The sequence below is a fragment of the Capra hircus genome, chromosome 21 (genome assembly GCF_001704415.2).
Source record: "Capra hircus breed San Clemente chromosome 21, ASM170441v1, whole genome shotgun sequence".
Classification (NCBI taxonomy): domain Eukaryota; kingdom Metazoa; phylum Chordata; class Mammalia; order Artiodactyla; family Bovidae; genus Capra; species Capra hircus.
The window spans coordinates 6,529,226-6,546,308 of record NC_030828.1 but is presented as its reverse complement, the minus strand read 5'-3'; the positions used below and the strand labels follow the sequence as shown (position 1 = coordinate 6,546,308).

At 40.4% G+C, this 17,083-nt stretch overlaps 1 long non-coding RNA gene across 6 annotated transcripts in view; it reads left to right on the top strand.

The window, feature by feature from the left end:
- The window catches only part of LRRC28, a 201,230-nt gene that overhangs the window by 126,632 nt on the left and 57,515 nt on the right, over window positions 1–17,083 (top strand). For all 6 annotated transcript variants that reach the window (XR_001919881.1, XR_001919880.1, XR_001919878.1 and 3 more), the window contains one exon: window positions 11,498–11,600. This is a non-coding gene — a long non-coding RNA (leucine rich repeat containing 28). The remainder of the gene's footprint in view (window positions 1–11,497; window positions 11,601–17,083) is intronic.

Here is a 17,083-nt window from a genome sequence, read left to right as displayed (position 1 = left end):
ACTCTCCTCTTTCACTTTCATCAAGAGGCTTTTTAGCTCCTCTTCACTTTCTGCCATAAGGGTGGTGTCATCTGCATATGTGAGGTTATTGATATTTCTCCCATCAATCTTGATTCCAGCTTGTGTTTCTTCCAGTCCAGCATTTCTCATGATGTACTCTGCATATAAGTTAAATAAGCAGGGTGACAATATACAGCCTTGACGTACTCCTTTTCCTATTTGGAACCAGTCTGTTGTTCCATGTCCAGTTCTAACTGTTGCTTCCTGACCTGCATACAGATTTCTCAACAGGCAGGTCAGGCGGTCTGGTATTCCCATCTCTTGAAGAATTTTCCACAGTTTCTTGTGATCCACACAGTCAAAGGCTTTGGCATAGTCCGTAAAGTGGAAAGAGATGTTTTTCTGGAACTCTCTTGCTTTTTCCATGATCCAGCAGATGTTGGCAATTTGATCTCTTGTTCCTCTGCCTTTTCTAAAACCAGCTTGAACATCTGGAAGTTCACAGTTCATGTATTGCTGAAGCCTGGCTTGGAGAATTTTGAGCATTACTTTACTAGCGTGTGAGATGAGTGCAATTGTGAGGTAGTTTGAGCATTCTTTGGCATTGCCTTTCTTTGGGATTAGAATGAAAACTGACCTTTTGTAGTCCTGTGGCCACTGCTGAGTTTTCCAAATTTGCTGGCATATTGAGTGCAGCACTTTCATAGCATCATCTTTCAGGATTTGAAGTAGCTCAACTGGAATTCCATCACCTCCACTAGCTTTGTTCATAGTGATGCTTTCTAAGGCCCACTTGACTTCGCATTCCAGGATGTCTGGCTCTAGATGAGTGATCACACCATCGTGATTATCCGGGTCATGAAGCTCTTCTTTGTATAGTTCTTCTGTGTATTCTTGCCACCTCTTCTTAATATCTTCTGCTTCTGTTCGGCCCATACCCTTTCTGTCCTTTATCGAGTCCATCTTTGCATGAAATGTTCCCTTGCAGTATCCATTTTCTTGAAGAGATCTCTAGTCTTTCCCATTCTGTTGTTTTCCTCTATTTCTTTGCATTGATCGCTGAAGAAGGCTTTCTTATCTCTTCTTGCTATTCCTTGGAACTTTGGATTCAGATGCTTGTATCTTTCCTTTTCTCCTTTGCTTTTTGCCTCTCTTCTTTTCACAGCTATTTGTAAGGCCTCCCCAGACAGCCATTTTCCTTTTTTGCATTTCTTTTCCATGGGGATGGTCTTGATCCCTGTCTCCTGTACAATATCACGAACCTCAGTCCATAGTTCATCAGGCACTCTGTCTATCAGATCTAGGCCCTTAAATCTATTTCTCACTTCCACTGTATAATCATTAGGGATTTGATTTAGGTCACACCTGAATGGTCTAGCGGTTTTCCCTACTTTCTTCAGTTTAAGTCTGAATTTGGTAATAAGGAGTTCATGATCTGAGCCACAGTCAGCTCCTGGTCTTGTTTTTGTTGACTGTGTAGAGCTTCTCCATCTTTGGCTGCAAAAAATATAATCAATCTGATTTCAGTGTTGGCCATCTGGTGATGTTCATGTGTAGAGTCTTCTCTTGTGTTGTTGGAAGAGGGTGTTTGCTATGACCCGTGCATTTTCTTGGCAAAATTCTATTAGCCTTTGCCCTGCTTCATTCTGTATTTCAAGGCCAAATTTGCCTGTTACCCCAGGTGTTTCTTGACTTTCTACTTTTTCATTCCAGTCCCCTATAATGAAAAGGACATCTTTTTTGGGTGTTAGTTCTAAAAGGTCTTGTAGGTCTTCATAGAACCATTCAACTTCAGCTTCTTCAGCATTACTGGTTGGGGCATAGACTTGGATTAATGTGATATGGAATGGTTTGCCTTGGAAACGAACAGAGATCATTCTGTTGTTTTTGAGATTGCATCCAAGTACTGCATTTTGGACTCTTTTGTTGACCATGATGGCTACTCCATTTCTTCTGAGGGATTCCTGCCTGCAGTAGTAGATATAATAGTCATCTGAGTTAAATTCACCCATTCCAGTCCATTTTAGTTTAGAATGTTGACATTCACTCTTGCCATCTCTTGTTTGACCGCTTCCAATTTGCCTTGATTCATGGACCTGACATTCCAGGTTCCTATGCAATATTGCTCTTTAGAGCATCGGACCTTGCTTCTATCACTAGTCACATCCACAGCTGGGTATTGTTTTTGCTTTGGCTCTATCCTTTCATTCTTTATGGAATTATTTTTCCACTGATCTCCAGCAGCATATTGGGCACCTACTGACCTGGGGAGTTCCTCTTTCAGTATCCTATCATTTTGCCTTTTCATACTGTTCATGGGGTTCTCAAGGCAAGAATACTGAAGTGGTTTGCTGTTCCCTTCTCCAGTGGACCACATTCTGTCAGACCTCTCCACCATGCCCACCCGTCTTGGATGGCCCCACAGGGCATGGCTTAGTTTCATTGAGTTCGACAAGGCTGTGGTCCTAGTGTGATTAGATTGACTAGTTTTCTGTGAGTATGGTTTCAGTGTGTCTGCCCTCTGATGCCCCCTTGCAACACCTACCATCTTACTTGGGTTTCTCTTACCTTGGGCATGTGGTATCTCTTCACAGCTGCTCCAGCAAAGCGCAGCCCTGCTCCTTACCTTGGATGAGGGGTATCTCCTCACCGCTGCTTTTCCTGACCTTCAACGTGGGATAGCTACTCTAGGCCCTCCTGTGCCCGCGCAGCCACCGCTCCTTGGACGTGGTGTGGCTCCTTCTGTCCACCACCCCTGGCCTAGGGCGGGGGGTTGCACCTCCCGGCCACCGCCCCTGGCCTCGGAAGCGGGGTGGCTTCTCTCGGCCATCCCCCCGCCCCTGACCTCGAACGCAGGGTGGTCCTCCCGGCCACCGCCCCTGACCTCGGACACAGGGTGGCTCCTCTTGGCTGTTCTGCGCCATCATAGCCTGGCACTCTCGGCTTCTGCCCCTGCCTCCGACGTGGGGTAGCTCTTCTCGGCCGCGGGGTAGCTCCTCTCTGCCGCAGCCGCCTGCGCTTAGTGCGCCGGTCGGTCCACCTGGGAAGGGAACAAAACGCAGGCGCAACCGGGTGGGAGGTGCATGCAGCCCACCGTCGGCCTCAGACGGTTGCCGGCAGAGCAACCTAGAACCTGAGCTGTGTGTGCCGCGAGCAGGGGCAGGCCCAGGGTGGCTTAATTGTATGTAATTATTTAATATTTTTTGGTTTATCGTGTTTCCATTATGGCTTGCAGTTGTGATTATCTTTTATTTTCTTCTTTGACTATTGATGGTGAAAACTGTAAATGTCTTTTACTGTTGTGATTATGTAATTTATTATTTATGTATTTATTTAATTATATAATTTATTTATTATTTAATACCATTGTATTATGATTAGTCAACAGATAATAATAGAATTCTGTATCACTAAAGCTACCATTTAATAGAAAAACGTGATATCACTTTTTAAAATCCAGATACACATCAGAGTTAGCTTGGAATTTTTTTGAAAACTGTTGAGTGCCCAGGTAGTATTTTTTTCTCCAAAGCTCCAGATGTGATTCTAAGAGCAGTGTCATTTAAAAACAACTGGACTGTGTGATGATCTTTTGCTTTCATCTAGTTTGTTTTACTTTTTCTATTTCATATTCAGTGCTGTCATTTCATTTAGTTATTATTTTCCAGTTTCTCTTTTTTTTGTTGTTCTTGTTCAAGACTTTGTCTTATAGGAGAAAAGATTTCGTGTGTGTTGTGTGTGTGTATGTATAGTATGTACAATATATTTTAGGAAGCGAGTTTTTGTTTAGCTAAAAAATTTGACATTTTTAGCTCCACTTGTTTGACTAAGTTTGAATGTAATGCTTTAGTTCAGTTCAGTTCAGTTGCTCAGTCATGTCCAACTCTTTGCAACCCCATGAACTGCAGCACACCAGGCCTCCATGTCCATCACCAACACCCAGAGTTCACTCAAACTCATGTCCATTAAGTTGGTGATTCCATCCAACCATCTCATCCTCTGTCATCCCCTTCTCCTCTCGCTTTCAACCTTTCCCAGCATGAGAATCTTTTCAAATGAATCAGCTCTTCACATCAGGTGGCCAAAGTATTAGAGTTTCAGCCTCAACATCAGTCCTTCCAATGAACACTCAGGACTGATCTCCTTTAGGATGGACTGGTTGGATCTCCTTGCAGTCCTAGGGACTCTTGAGAGTCTTCTCCAACACCACAGTTCAGAAGCATCAATTCTTCGGCGTTCAGCCTTCTTCACAGTCCAACTCTCACATCCATACATGACCACTGGAAAAACCATAGCCTTGACTAGACAGACCTTTGTTGACAAAGTAATGTCTCTGCTTTTTCATATACTGTCTAGGTTGGTCATAACTTTCCTTCCAAGGAGTAAGTGTCTTTTAGTTTCATGGCTGCAGTCACCATCTGCAGTGATTTTGGAGCCCAGAAAAATAAAGTCAGCCACTGTTTCCACTGTTTCCCCAGCTATTTCCCATGAAGTGATGGGACTGGATGCCATGATCTTAGTTTTCTGAATGTTGAGCTTTAAGCCAACTTTTTCACTCTCCTCTTTCACTTTCATCAAGAGGCTTTTTAGTTCCTCTTCACTTTCTGCCACAAGGGTGGTGTCATCTGCATATCTGAGGTTATTGATATTTCTCCGAGCAGTCTTGATTCCAGCTTGTGCTTCCTCCAGCCCAGTGTTTCTCATGACGTACTCTGCATAGAAGTTAAATAAGCAGGGTGACAATATACAGCCTTGACGTACTCCTTTTCCTATTTGGAACCAGTCTGTTGTTCCATGTCCAGTTCTAACTGTTGCTTCCTGACCTGCATACAGGTTTCTCAAGAGGTAGGTCAGGTGGTCTGGTATTCCCATCTCTTTCAGAATTTTCCACAGTTTATTGTGATCCACACAGTCAAAGGTTTTGGCATAGTCAATAAAGCAGAAATTGATGTTTTTCTGGAGCTCTCTTGCTTTTTCCATGGTAACAGCAGATGTTGGCAATTTGATCTCTGGTTCCTCTGCCTTTTCTAAAACCAGCTTGAACATCTGGAATTTCACAGTTCATGTATTTTTGAAGCCTGGCTTGGAGAATTTTGAGCATTACTTTACTAGCGTGTGAGATAAGTGCAATTATATGTTAGCTCTAATTTATAGTCCATCAAAACTTTGATGTAATTCCATTTATTCTGGCATCTAGTCTACTAGACTTTTTATTGCTAAAGTCTAGAAAGCCTATTATTTTAGTGATTAAAAAAAAATTGAATGAGGCTTGAAACTTCTGTTCCAATTCTGAGAAATGCTATGTTGTTGAAAAAAAAAAATGCAAGAAAGTAACGTGTGATACAATATTATTAACTAAAGTAGAGAGTTTGTTTAAATTTCAAGGAATTTTATGCTAGTTTCCATTATTTGTTCTCATACCTTATTCACGATTCCATATTGTATTTAGTTGCACTGAACAACTTCAGCTGTATACAACAAATTCTGGTTAATTCTTTTTGTTTTTACTCTGTTACAAATATTTTCTAATTTTCCTTATTATGACTTCTCAGATACACCCATCATTTAAAAGTGGATGTTTAATATCCAGATGCATGAGGTTTGTAAGTTATCCCTGATATTAATTTCTCATTTAAATGCTTTCTTACAATCACCCTCTGTGTTTTTTCAGTTTTTTAACTTTATTGAGGCTTTCAATGGCTAAGTCAAAGGTCTCTGTTGGTAAATGTCACATTGCACTTGAAAGTATATGGGTTATTTTCAAATATGTTTTGGTATTGATTTCTAACATAATTCCACAGTGATAAGAGAACAAATTCTGTATGATTTCAATACCTTTAGACCATGAAATTTTGACACCTTATGTTATCCCTGAATATGTTCCACTGTCTTCTGGTTTATAGTCTATGGAAAGTTGAATAGAATTTTTCTCTTGCTATTGTGTGGAAATTACATAAATCTTAATTATGTTGCATTGGTTCACTGCGCTTTTCAGGTCTACTTTATCCATCTACTTTTCTGTCTATTCATTCTATTGATTTTTGAGAGTTTGATACTGAAACTGTAACTAAGTATCCTAATTTATCTACTTAAAAATTATTGTAATATATAGTGAACTATATGTAACTTTGTTCTGTATTTTCGAAATCTCCTGTAAACTTATGACCCTTTTGTAATCTAGAAAAGAAAAAGAAAAAAATACATGTTCAAACTAAGGCTCTGCTCATAAGTGAAAGAATAGACACTTAAGATGTTGACAATTCACACACAAATGCAAAAATGACCCTCGTATTGAAAAATGTTCACATCAATAATAAGAGAAATACAAATTGAGAATGACAAAATGTTTTAAATAAGACAGCATGTTTTAGAAGTTGATGAGACTGTGGGAAAGCCAATGCTTTCATACATGATGAAGAGAATGCAAACTGGTGTAATTCCTCTGGAGGGAAATACCAAGGACACTACACACGTATTTACCTTTTGGCCCAGCAGGTCCACTGCTTAGAATGTATACTGAAGGTACACTTGCAACAGTGGAGTTGAATGTGTATGCATGGGTTGGTATTATATGCATATGCTTTGTAAATCTGCCTACTTACAGATCCTAGAAGCAGTGGCACTCTTATAGTAAGGCGTAGATCTAGCACTCAGATGTTGGTTTCTAGATGCCATACCCCAGAATTTAAATAAATTTAATTTAATTCAATTCCTTTTATTAAAGGAGTTAAAGCTCCTTGGAGAAGTAATTGATTTCAGGACTAGTGCAGGGAAAGTACAGTTTGAACTTGGAATATCTTTTGCTCCTGGAAAGTATGACGATACTCATAAAAGGATGATAACTTGTTTAAAGAATGAAAAGACCAATTTTAAGTGTTCCTAGGTGCCAAAACTGGAACATTTTACCCAACACAATAAACAACAATGGTAGTGGGTTTTTAGTCCTTAAAATAAAATAAATGACCTTGAATCCATACCAATATAAACATCAAATAAATGGGGGAGGAGGGATCATTCTTCCTTACATAAGAATTCCAGTTAATAAATGTAGACAGAAAGATGGTAATTGAAAATCACGTAAGTAAATACTACGTTATAATTGTTACAAACAAGATCCATTGATGAATGGTAAAATTAATGGGCAAAGTTCGGAGAAGGAACAGGATATTTAGTTTAGAGTTGTAGTAATCTGAAGACTTGACCTGGAGTTTCTGGAGGTGCTTCCAAGACTGTTTACTCACATGGATATTGGCTGGAGGTCTCATTCCTCTCCAGTAAAGCTGCTTTAGGACCTTCATGAAAAAGGAGTTGATTCCTGAAGAAGTAATCCAAGAGAAACAGCAAAGATAGAGCCACAATGCCTTTTGTGACTTACTCTGAAATCACAAAATCACATAGCAGAAATCTATTCTGTTTGCTCAGTTCAGTTCAGTTCAGTCGCTCAGTTGTGTCTGACTCTTTGCAACCCCATGGCCTGCAGCACACCAGGACTCCCTGTCCATCACCAAATCCCGGAGTTTACTCAGCAATGCCATCTAACCATCTCATCCTCTGTCATCCCCTTCTCCTCCCACCTTCAATCTTTCCCAGCATCGGGGTCTTTTCAGATGAGTCAGTTCTTCGCATCAGGTGACCAAAATATTGGAGTTTCAGCTTCAGCATCAGTCTTTCCAAAGAATATTCGTGACTGATTTCCTTTAGAATGGACTGGTTGGATCTCCTTGAGTCCAAGGAACTCTCGAGTCTTCTCCAACACCACAGTTCAAAAGCATCAGTTCTTCGTTGCTCAACTTTCTTTATAGTCCAACTCTCGCATCCATACATGACTACTGGAAAAACGATAGCTTTGAGTAGACAGACCTTTGTTGGCAAAGCAATGTCTCTGCTTTTTAATATGCTGTGTGGGTAAGCGTCTTTTAATTTCATGGCTGCAGTCACCATCTGCAGTGATTTTGGAGCCCCCCCCCCAAAATAAAGTCTGCCACTGTTTCCACTGTTTCCCCATCTATTTGCCATGAAATGATGGGACCAGGTGCCATGATCTTTGTTTTCTGAATGTTGAGCTTTAAGCCAACTTTTTCACTCTCCTCTTTCACTTTCATCAAGAGGCTCTTTAATTCTTCACTTTCTGCCATAAGGGTTGTGTCATCTGCACATCTGAGGTTATTGATATTTCTCCCGGCAATCTTGATTTGAGCTTGTCCTTCATCCAGCCTGGCATTTTGCATATAAGTTAAATAAGCAGGGTGACAATATACAGCCTTGACATGCTCCTTTCATGATTTGGAACCAGTCTGTTGTTCCATGTCCAGTTCTAACTGTTGCTTCCTGACTGCATACACAATTCTCAGGAGGCAGGTCAGGGGGTCTGGTATTCCCACCTCTTTCAGAATTTTCCAGTTTGTTGTGATCCACACAGCCAAAGGCTTTGGCATAGTCAATAAAGCAGAAGTAGATGCTTTCCTAGAACTCTCTTGCTTTTTCGATGATTCAGCAGATGTTGACAATTTGATCTGTGTTTCCTCTGCCTTTTCTAAATCCAGCTTGAACATCTGGAATTTGATGGTTCAGATACTGTTGAAGCCTGGCTTGGAGAATTTTGAGCATTACTTTACTAGCGTGTGAGATGAGTGCAATTGTGCAGCAGTACTTTGAACATTATTTGGCATTGCGTTTCTTTGGAATTGGAATGAAAACTGACCTTTTCCAGTTCTGTGGCCACTCCTGAGTTTTCCAGATTTGCTGGCATATTGAATGCAGCACTTTCACAGCATCATCTTTTAGAATTTGAAGTAGCTCAACTGGAATTCCATCACCTCCACTAGCTTTGTTCATAGTGATGCTTCCTAAGGCCCACTGGACTTCGAATTCCAGAATTTCTGACTCTAGGTGAGTGATCACACCATCGTGATTATCTGAGTCGTGAAGGTCTTTTTTGTATAGTTCTTCTGTGTATTCTTGCCACCTCTTCTTAATATCTTCTGCTTCTGTTAGGTCCATACCATTTCTGTCCTTTATTGTGCTCATCCTTGCATGAAATGTTCCCTTGGTATCTCTAATTTTCTTGAAGAGATCTCTAGTCTTTCCCATTCTGTTGTTTTCCTCTATTTCTTTGCATTGATCGCTGAAGAAGGCTTTCTTATCTCTCCTTGCTATTCTTTGGAACTCTGCATTCAAATGGGTATCTTTCCTTTTCTCCTTTGCTTTTCACTTCTATTCTTTTCACAGCTATTTATAAGGCCTCCTCAGACAACCATTTTGCCTTTTTGCACTTCTTTTTCTTAAGGGTAGTCTTGATCCCTGCCTCCTGTACAATGTCATGAACCTCTATCCATAGTTCTTCTGGCACTCTGTCTGTCAAATCTAATCCATTGAATCTATTTTTCACTTCCACTGTACAATCATAAGGGGTTTGATTTAGGTCATACCTGACCTAAATCTAGTGGTTTTCCTACTTTCTTTAAGCCTGAATTTGGCAATAAGGACTTCATGATCTGAGCCACAGTCAGCTCCTGGTCTTGTATTTGCTGACTGTATAGAACTTCTCCATCTTTGACTGCAAAGAATATAATCAGTCTGATTTCAGTATTGACCGTCTGGTGATGTCTGTGTATAGAGGCTTCTTTTGTTGTTGGAAGAGGCTGTTTGCTATGACCAGTGCGTTCTCTTGGCAGTATTCTGTTAGCCTTTGCCCTGCTTCATTCTGTACTCCAAGGCCAAATTTGCCTGTTACCCCAGGTATTTCTTGACTTCCTATTTTTGCATTCCAGTATTCTGTTTATTAGATATCTTAAAGCCACCACTGGGAAAGGGCATCTCTAGCCTAGTAATTCTTTTTTCTCTCTAAGAGTTCCCACTTCCCCTTTTGTTGTCAAGTTTCCATTCCTTCCAGTTTTGGTTCCTCTTTTTGTAACTTGCCCCAGGGCTAATCTGGGCAAGATTACTGTGATAAGATTTGTAGTGGAAAAGAGAAGGTAATGTTCAGCATTTCCTACCCTCATCCATGACAAACCCTTCCTTACTTCAATCTTATATTATGCACCTCCCACTTTATGTAATAAATTGTCCAGAACCCACCTGTGAAACCATGACTTAGACAAGCCTCTCTAATAGCAATGATCATGTTGTATTACAGTTAACCATTTTTCATGCTTGTCCTCAATATCATATTCATATCTGAATCCCCAAGGCCTACCATAGTGCCTAAAAGATCCCTAGTGGGTAAATGGGTTTTCTTTTGAAATGTAAGTATGCTTAAGAACCTTAAATTAAAGATGCTAATTTAGCTATCTGGGCCTTTCTCTATCCTAACTTTGGAAGGACAGGGGAAAAGAGAGCTCCTTCAGCCTATTTCCTGTTTTCACAAGCAGATACTCTAGGCTTTGCTACACCTTTACCCAGCTTTATTGTTGTTCTGTCCCTAAGTTGTGTCTGATTCTTTGTGACCCTAGGGACTGCAACATGCCAGGCTTCCCTGTCCTTCACTATCTCCCAGAGTTTGCTCAAATTCATGTCCCTTGAGTCAGTGATGCCCAGCTACCTGTGGGAGACTTCTGGAGTCGCCCTCTTTCTGCATGCTTGTTCTTCCTGCAGATTCTTCTCTTTGGGCTCCCTTTCTCATCTCTTCCTATTCCTGGTATAAACCCATTCCCACCCCGGCTCCCTGGCCTGCAGGTCTTGTCCATCCAGCTGCACCCTACACCTCACTGAAGACTGGGATAGGATTCCCTCTGCTGCTTCCTCCCCCTGCAGCCGTGGGCAATTCTACCCATTCCTACATCAGCTGGCTTCTGAGGCCCAGCCCAGCCAGGGCCTGATTGATCCCCAGCTCTCCGTCATGCCTTCTATTATCTTTCTGCCAAGGGGAGGTGAGACACAGCAAATCTTGATACTGGGGCAGAACTAGACATCATTTGGGCTGACCTGCCAGTTTAGTTCGTATGACACTTTTTCCTATGGAGAAAAATGAAACTAAATGAATGACCTATAAAAACTTAATAAATAAATATAAATTTTTTATTATCCCTGGGTCAAGAAGATCCCTTGGAGGAGGAAATGGCAACTGACTTCAATATTCTTGCCTGGGAAATCCCACAGACATAGGAGCCTGGTGGCCTATAGTCCATTGGGGTTGTGAAGAGTCAGACACAACTGGGGGACTAACACTTTCATAACAAGCTTAATAAATAGAAGTTGTTCATTAAAAGTCATAAAATTTTTATATGGAAAGGAAATCTGATAATATTCCATTATCAGTTCTCATTTTACAGTTTAAATACTCAAAAGTTAGGTGGGTTGAGTAATTTTTTTCAATAGTCATGTTTTCTGGTAGAATCTCATATTACAGCTGACTTAATTTCACACCTAGGTCAATCTGCAACATTTTTTCTTCCAGCGTAGAAATTTTGAATTATTCTAACATTATTTATTAAATTTCATGTTTCACATTATATTGGTATATGTTATAAGAATCATGGCACTTTTCTTTCTAACCCAGATTTAGGTCGATCTCGAGAACTTCAATATGTGTACGTGGATAACAACATTCATCTGAAAGGCTTGCCATCCTTTCTGTACAACAAAGTCATCGGGTGCAGTGGGTAAGGCTGATTTCACATTTTATACTAATACTCAGCTCTTTTGCTAGCTTTATTTCTACTTCAGTACTTAGCCCTGATAAAACTCAAAAATTAGATGTATGACTTTTGATAATCCTGTTCAGTTTTGTTTTGAGATTTAACATGCTAAACCAAGTACCCTTAGAAACCAAAAATATTGAACAAGCAATTAGGATATTTTATTTTGAGTTTTGTTAGTAAGTTATAAATTTGGTTAATTATCTGTTGTTTTCCAGGTAAAAGAAAAATTAATTCATGCATACCATTATAAACTCAGTAGTATCAGTCACAAATACTGGAGGAATCAGTGTTAATGTAAAAGTTTTTCTTTTCCTTCCATTGCAGTGACAGTTTTACTACACTGGGACTTTACCAATTGAAAATATTTACAGCTTGACAATTTGAAATAGTCCCTCAGTACAAATCATGATTCCAGCAACCAAAGCAGATGTTTCAGTTAATAGGAAATGAAGAACTTTTATTTTCAGGACAGCATTAATCTTTCCTTCTCAGTTAGGCTTTTAGAAAGATAATGTCAGCTTCTCCTTCTATAGCAGTGAGACAGAAGCGCCCTGAAGTGGTTCCCAGAGTGGCATGGGCTTAATACGGGACAGCTCAGCTGCCAGTCCAGCTTTTGACTGGCCTCACTTCCCTCACTTAAGCAGCCACAGGATACTTGGAACACCTCTGAGGCTACTTAGCCAGCATGTTGACTCTCTCTTTATAATTTCAAACATCCTGAATAACTTGACTCATACTCTATATATTTCTGGCAAGAAAAGGGATGACAATAAGCCTGTACATAGAGACAGCCATTCCCCTGCTGGCCTGGCTCCAGGGGATGGGCCCTGAGCAGTGATTGCTCCAGAGAGGGTAATCCTAGAAGTAGTGGCCTTCCCCTAGGAAAAATTATGCACTTGTTATCTTGGAAGAGCCCTAGATGAATTCATTCCCTGTGCAGGCTGATGAAATATAAGCCCAGAGATATATTCCAGAACTTTCTGTGAAGAACAGATAGTAGAATATGTGGTAGAGTTTTTAGCTCAGTGATTTTTCTGCAGCTGATCATATCTCAGCTGTGCTACTACGCACTCATTAATCCTAGTAAGTTCTTTAAGTATCTATAATATAGCCTAATTTTTCCAAGTGGTGAGCAAAATACCCTCAGTCACCAAGATGCATGTGATGATGCAAGCAGGCTCCAAGGCTGAAGGCAGTTTTTTCTGCACCAAAGCCTTCAGAGACTGCACTGTAATATGATCTAAACTTTCTGCCATAATAAAGGAATAGCTCTTACTTGAGATAAAGACTAAGTGTTTTTTTGGTGTTTAGATACAGCTGTTACTGACTGCCACAAGGTTCTATTTGTGCCAAGTTGAGAGATACATATTTCCTTGTATTTCTTTTTAATTTTTGGCCACACCATATGACTTGCAGGATCTTACTTCCCTGACCAGGGATTGAACCTGGGCCCATGGCAGAGAGAACACTGAGGCCTGACCACAGGACCACCAGGGAATTCCATGCCCGACCCCTGTGCTTTTTAAAAATATATTTTCATTGTTGACTTGGCATCTGGTGGCACAATTAGTGAATTTTATGAGAGCTTCACATCTTTGAGAAAATAGAGAGTAAGGCAAAATATGCCAATTATTAGCAGATAGCCTACACTTTTTATTATTATTGGCATATTCCTTTGGTAGTAATAATAAGATAAAATTATTAAAAGGAAAGTTATCAAGCAATCAGTTTTCTAATTTTAGTGGATTTTGGAGTGTTGGCAGTCCCATGTGCCAATAAAATGTGATCCAAAAGGTATTTTTAATCTATCGGTTTAACTCAGAATGCATTTTGTATAGAAGCTGTATTGGTGGTTATACTCCTAGCCAGTTCATTAAATGGTCATTTAATCCATTTTGCACCCTGAAAGTTATACTTATAAAATATTTCTGTGCAAAAACATATTCAAAATTCTAATGTTGCTCAGTTGATTAGTTGTGTCTGACTCTTTGTGACCCCAGGGACTACACCACACCAGGCTTCCCTGTCCTTCACCATCTCTGGAGCTTGCTCAAATTCATGCCCATTGAGTCAGTGAAGGCATCCAACCTCTTGTCCTCTGTCATCCCCTTCTCCTCCTGCCTTCAATCTTTCCCAGCATCAGGGTCTTTTCTAATGAGTTGGCTCTTTGCATCAGGTATCAAAGTATTGGAGCTTCAGTTTCAGCGTCATTTCTTCTAATGAATAATCAGGTTTGAATTCCTTTAGAATTGACTGGTTTGATCTCCTCGCAGTCCAAGGGACTCTCTAGAGTCTTCTCCAACACCACAGTTCAAAAGTATCAATTCTGCGGCACTCAGCTTTCTTTATGGTCCAACTCTCATATCGATACATGACTACTGGAAAAACCAAACCTTTGACTAGACGGACCTTTGTTGTCCAAGTAATGTCTCTGCTTTTTAATATGCTGTCTGAGTTTGTTATAGCTTTTCTTCCAAGGAACAAGCATCTTAACTTCATGGCTGCAGTCACCATTGGCAGTGATTTTGGAGCCCAAGAAAATAACGTTTGTCACTGTTTCCACTGTTTCCCCATCTATTTGCCATGAAGTGATGGGACTGGATGCCATGGTCTTTGGTTTTTGAATGTTGAGTTTTAAGCCAGCTTTTTCACTCTCTTCTTTCGCCTTCATCAAAAGGCTCTTTAGTTCCTCTTCACTTTCTGCTATAAGAATGCTGTTATCTGTATATCTGAAGTTATTGATATTTCTCTCGGGAATATTGATTCCAGCATGTGCATCACCCAGCCCAGCGTTTCTCATGATGTAGTCTGCAAAGTGAAATAAGCAGGGTGATGATATACAGCCTTGATGTACTCCTTTCCCGATTTGGAACCAGTCTATTGTTCCATGTCCAGTTCTAACTGTTGCTTCTTGACCTGCATACAGGTTTCACAAGAGGCAGCTTTGTAAAGTGGTCTAGTATTCCCATCACTTGAAGAATTTTCCACAGTTTGTTGTGATCCACACAGTCAAAGGCTTTACTGTAGTCAGTGAAGCAGAAGTAGATGTTTTTTCTGGAATTCTCTTGCTTTTTCTATGATCCAACAGATGTTGATAATTTGATCTCTGTCTGGTTCCTCTGCCTTTTGTTTTTTCAGATTTTGTTTTATTTTTACTTTACAATGTTGTATTGGTTTTGCCATACATCAGCATGAATCCACCAGGGGTGTACACGTGTTCCCAATCCTGAACCCCCCTCCCACCGCCCTCCCCATACCATCCCTCGGGGTCATCCCAGTGCACCAGCCCCAAGCATCCTGTATCCTGCATCGAACCTGGACTGGCGATTAGTTTCTTATATGATATTATACATGTTTCAATGACATTCTCCCAAATCATCCCACCCTCTCCCTCTCCCGCAGAGTCCAAAAGACTGTTCTTTACATCTGTGTCTCTTTTGCTGTCTTACATACAGGGTTATCGTTACCATCTTTCTAAATTCCATATATATGCGTTAGTATACTGTATTGGTGTTTTTCTTTCTGGCTTACTTCACTCTGTATAATAGGCTCCAGTTTCATCCACCTCATTAGAACTGATTCAAATGTATTCTTTTTAATGGCTGAGTAATACCCCATTGTGTATATGTACCACAGCTTTCTTATCCATTCATCTGCTGATGGACATCTAGGTTGCTTCCATGTCCTGGCTATTATAAACAGTGCTGCGATGAACATTGGGGTACACGTGTCTCTTTCAATTCTGATTTCCTCAGTGTGTATGCCCAGCAGTGGGATTGCTGGGTCATAAGGCAGTTCTATTTCAGGTTTTTAAAGAATCTCCATACTGTTCTCCATAGTGGCTGTACTAGTTTGCATTCCCACCAACAGTGTAAGAGGGTTCCCTTTTCTCCACACCCTCTCCAGCATTTATTGCTTTAGACTTTTGGATTGCAGCCATTCTGACTGGCATGAAATGGTACCTCATTGTGGTTTTGATTTGCATTTCTCTGATAATGAGTGATGTTGAGCATCTTTTCATGTGTGTGTTAGCCATCTGTATGGCTTCTTTGGAGAAATGTCTCTTTAGTTCTTTGGCCCATTTTTTGATTGGGTCGTTTATTTTTCTGGAATTGAGCTGCAGGAGTTGCTTGTATATTTTCTAAAACCAGCCTGATCGTCTGGCAGTTCTCAGTTCATGTACTGTTGCAGGAGAATGGCTTGGAGAATTTTGAGCATTACTTTGCTAGCGTGTGAGATGAATGCAGTTGTGCAGTAGTCTGAACATTCTTTGACATTGCCCTTCTTTGGGATTGGAATGAAAACTGACCTTTTCCAGTCCTGTGGCCACTGCTGAGTTTTCCAAATTTGCTGGCATATTGAGTACAGTACTTTCACAGCATCATATTTTAGGATTTGAAACAGCTCACCTGGAATTTCGTCACCTCCACTAGTTTTGTTCGTAGCTATGCTTCCTAAGGCCTAGTTGACTTTGCACTCCAAGATGTCTGGCTCTAGGTGAGTGATCACACCATCGTGGATATCCGGGTCATTAAAATCTTTTTTGTATAGTTTTTCATGTATTATTGCCAGCTCTTCTTAATCTCTTCTGCTTCTATTAGGTCCATACCATTTCTGTCCTTTATTGTGCCCATCTTTGCATGAAATATTCCCTTGGTATCTCTAATTTTCTTAAAGAGATGTCTAGTCTTCCCCATTCTATTGTTTTTCTCTATTTCTTTGCATTGTTTACTGAGGAAGGCTTTCTTGTCTCTCCTTGCTCTTCTTTGGAACTCTACATTCAGATGGATACATCCTTCCTTTTCTCCTTTGTTGTTCGCTTCTCTTCTTTTCTCAGCTATTTGTAAGGCCTCCTCAGATAACCATTTGCCTTTCTTTTTCTTGGGGATGGTTTTGATCACTGCCTCCTGTACAGCGTTGTGAACTTCCATCCATAGTTCTTCAGGCACTCTTATCGGGTCTAATCCCTGTTCCTCACTTCCACTGTATAATCATAAGTGATTTGATTTAGGTCATACCTGAATGGCCTAGTAGTTTTCCACATTTTCTTCAATTTAAGTCTGAATTTTTCAATAAGGAGTTTGTGATCTGAGCCACAGTCAGCTTCTGGTCTTGTTTTTGCTGCCTGTATAGAGCTTCTCCATCTTCAGCTACAAAGAATATAATCAATCTGATTTCTGTATTGACCAAATACTGGTATTTCAGTATCTGGTGATGTCCATGTGTAGAATAATCTCTTGTGTTGTTGGAAGAGGGGGTTTGCTATGACCAGTGTATTCTCTCAGCAAAACTCTAGCCTTTGCCCTGCTTCGTTTTATACTCGAAGGCCAAATTTGCCTGTTACTCCAGGTATCTCGACTTCCTATTTTTGCATTTCTGTCCCATATGAAGAAAGTTCAGTTCAGTTCAGTGGCTCAGTCATGTCCGACTCTTTGCAACCCCAT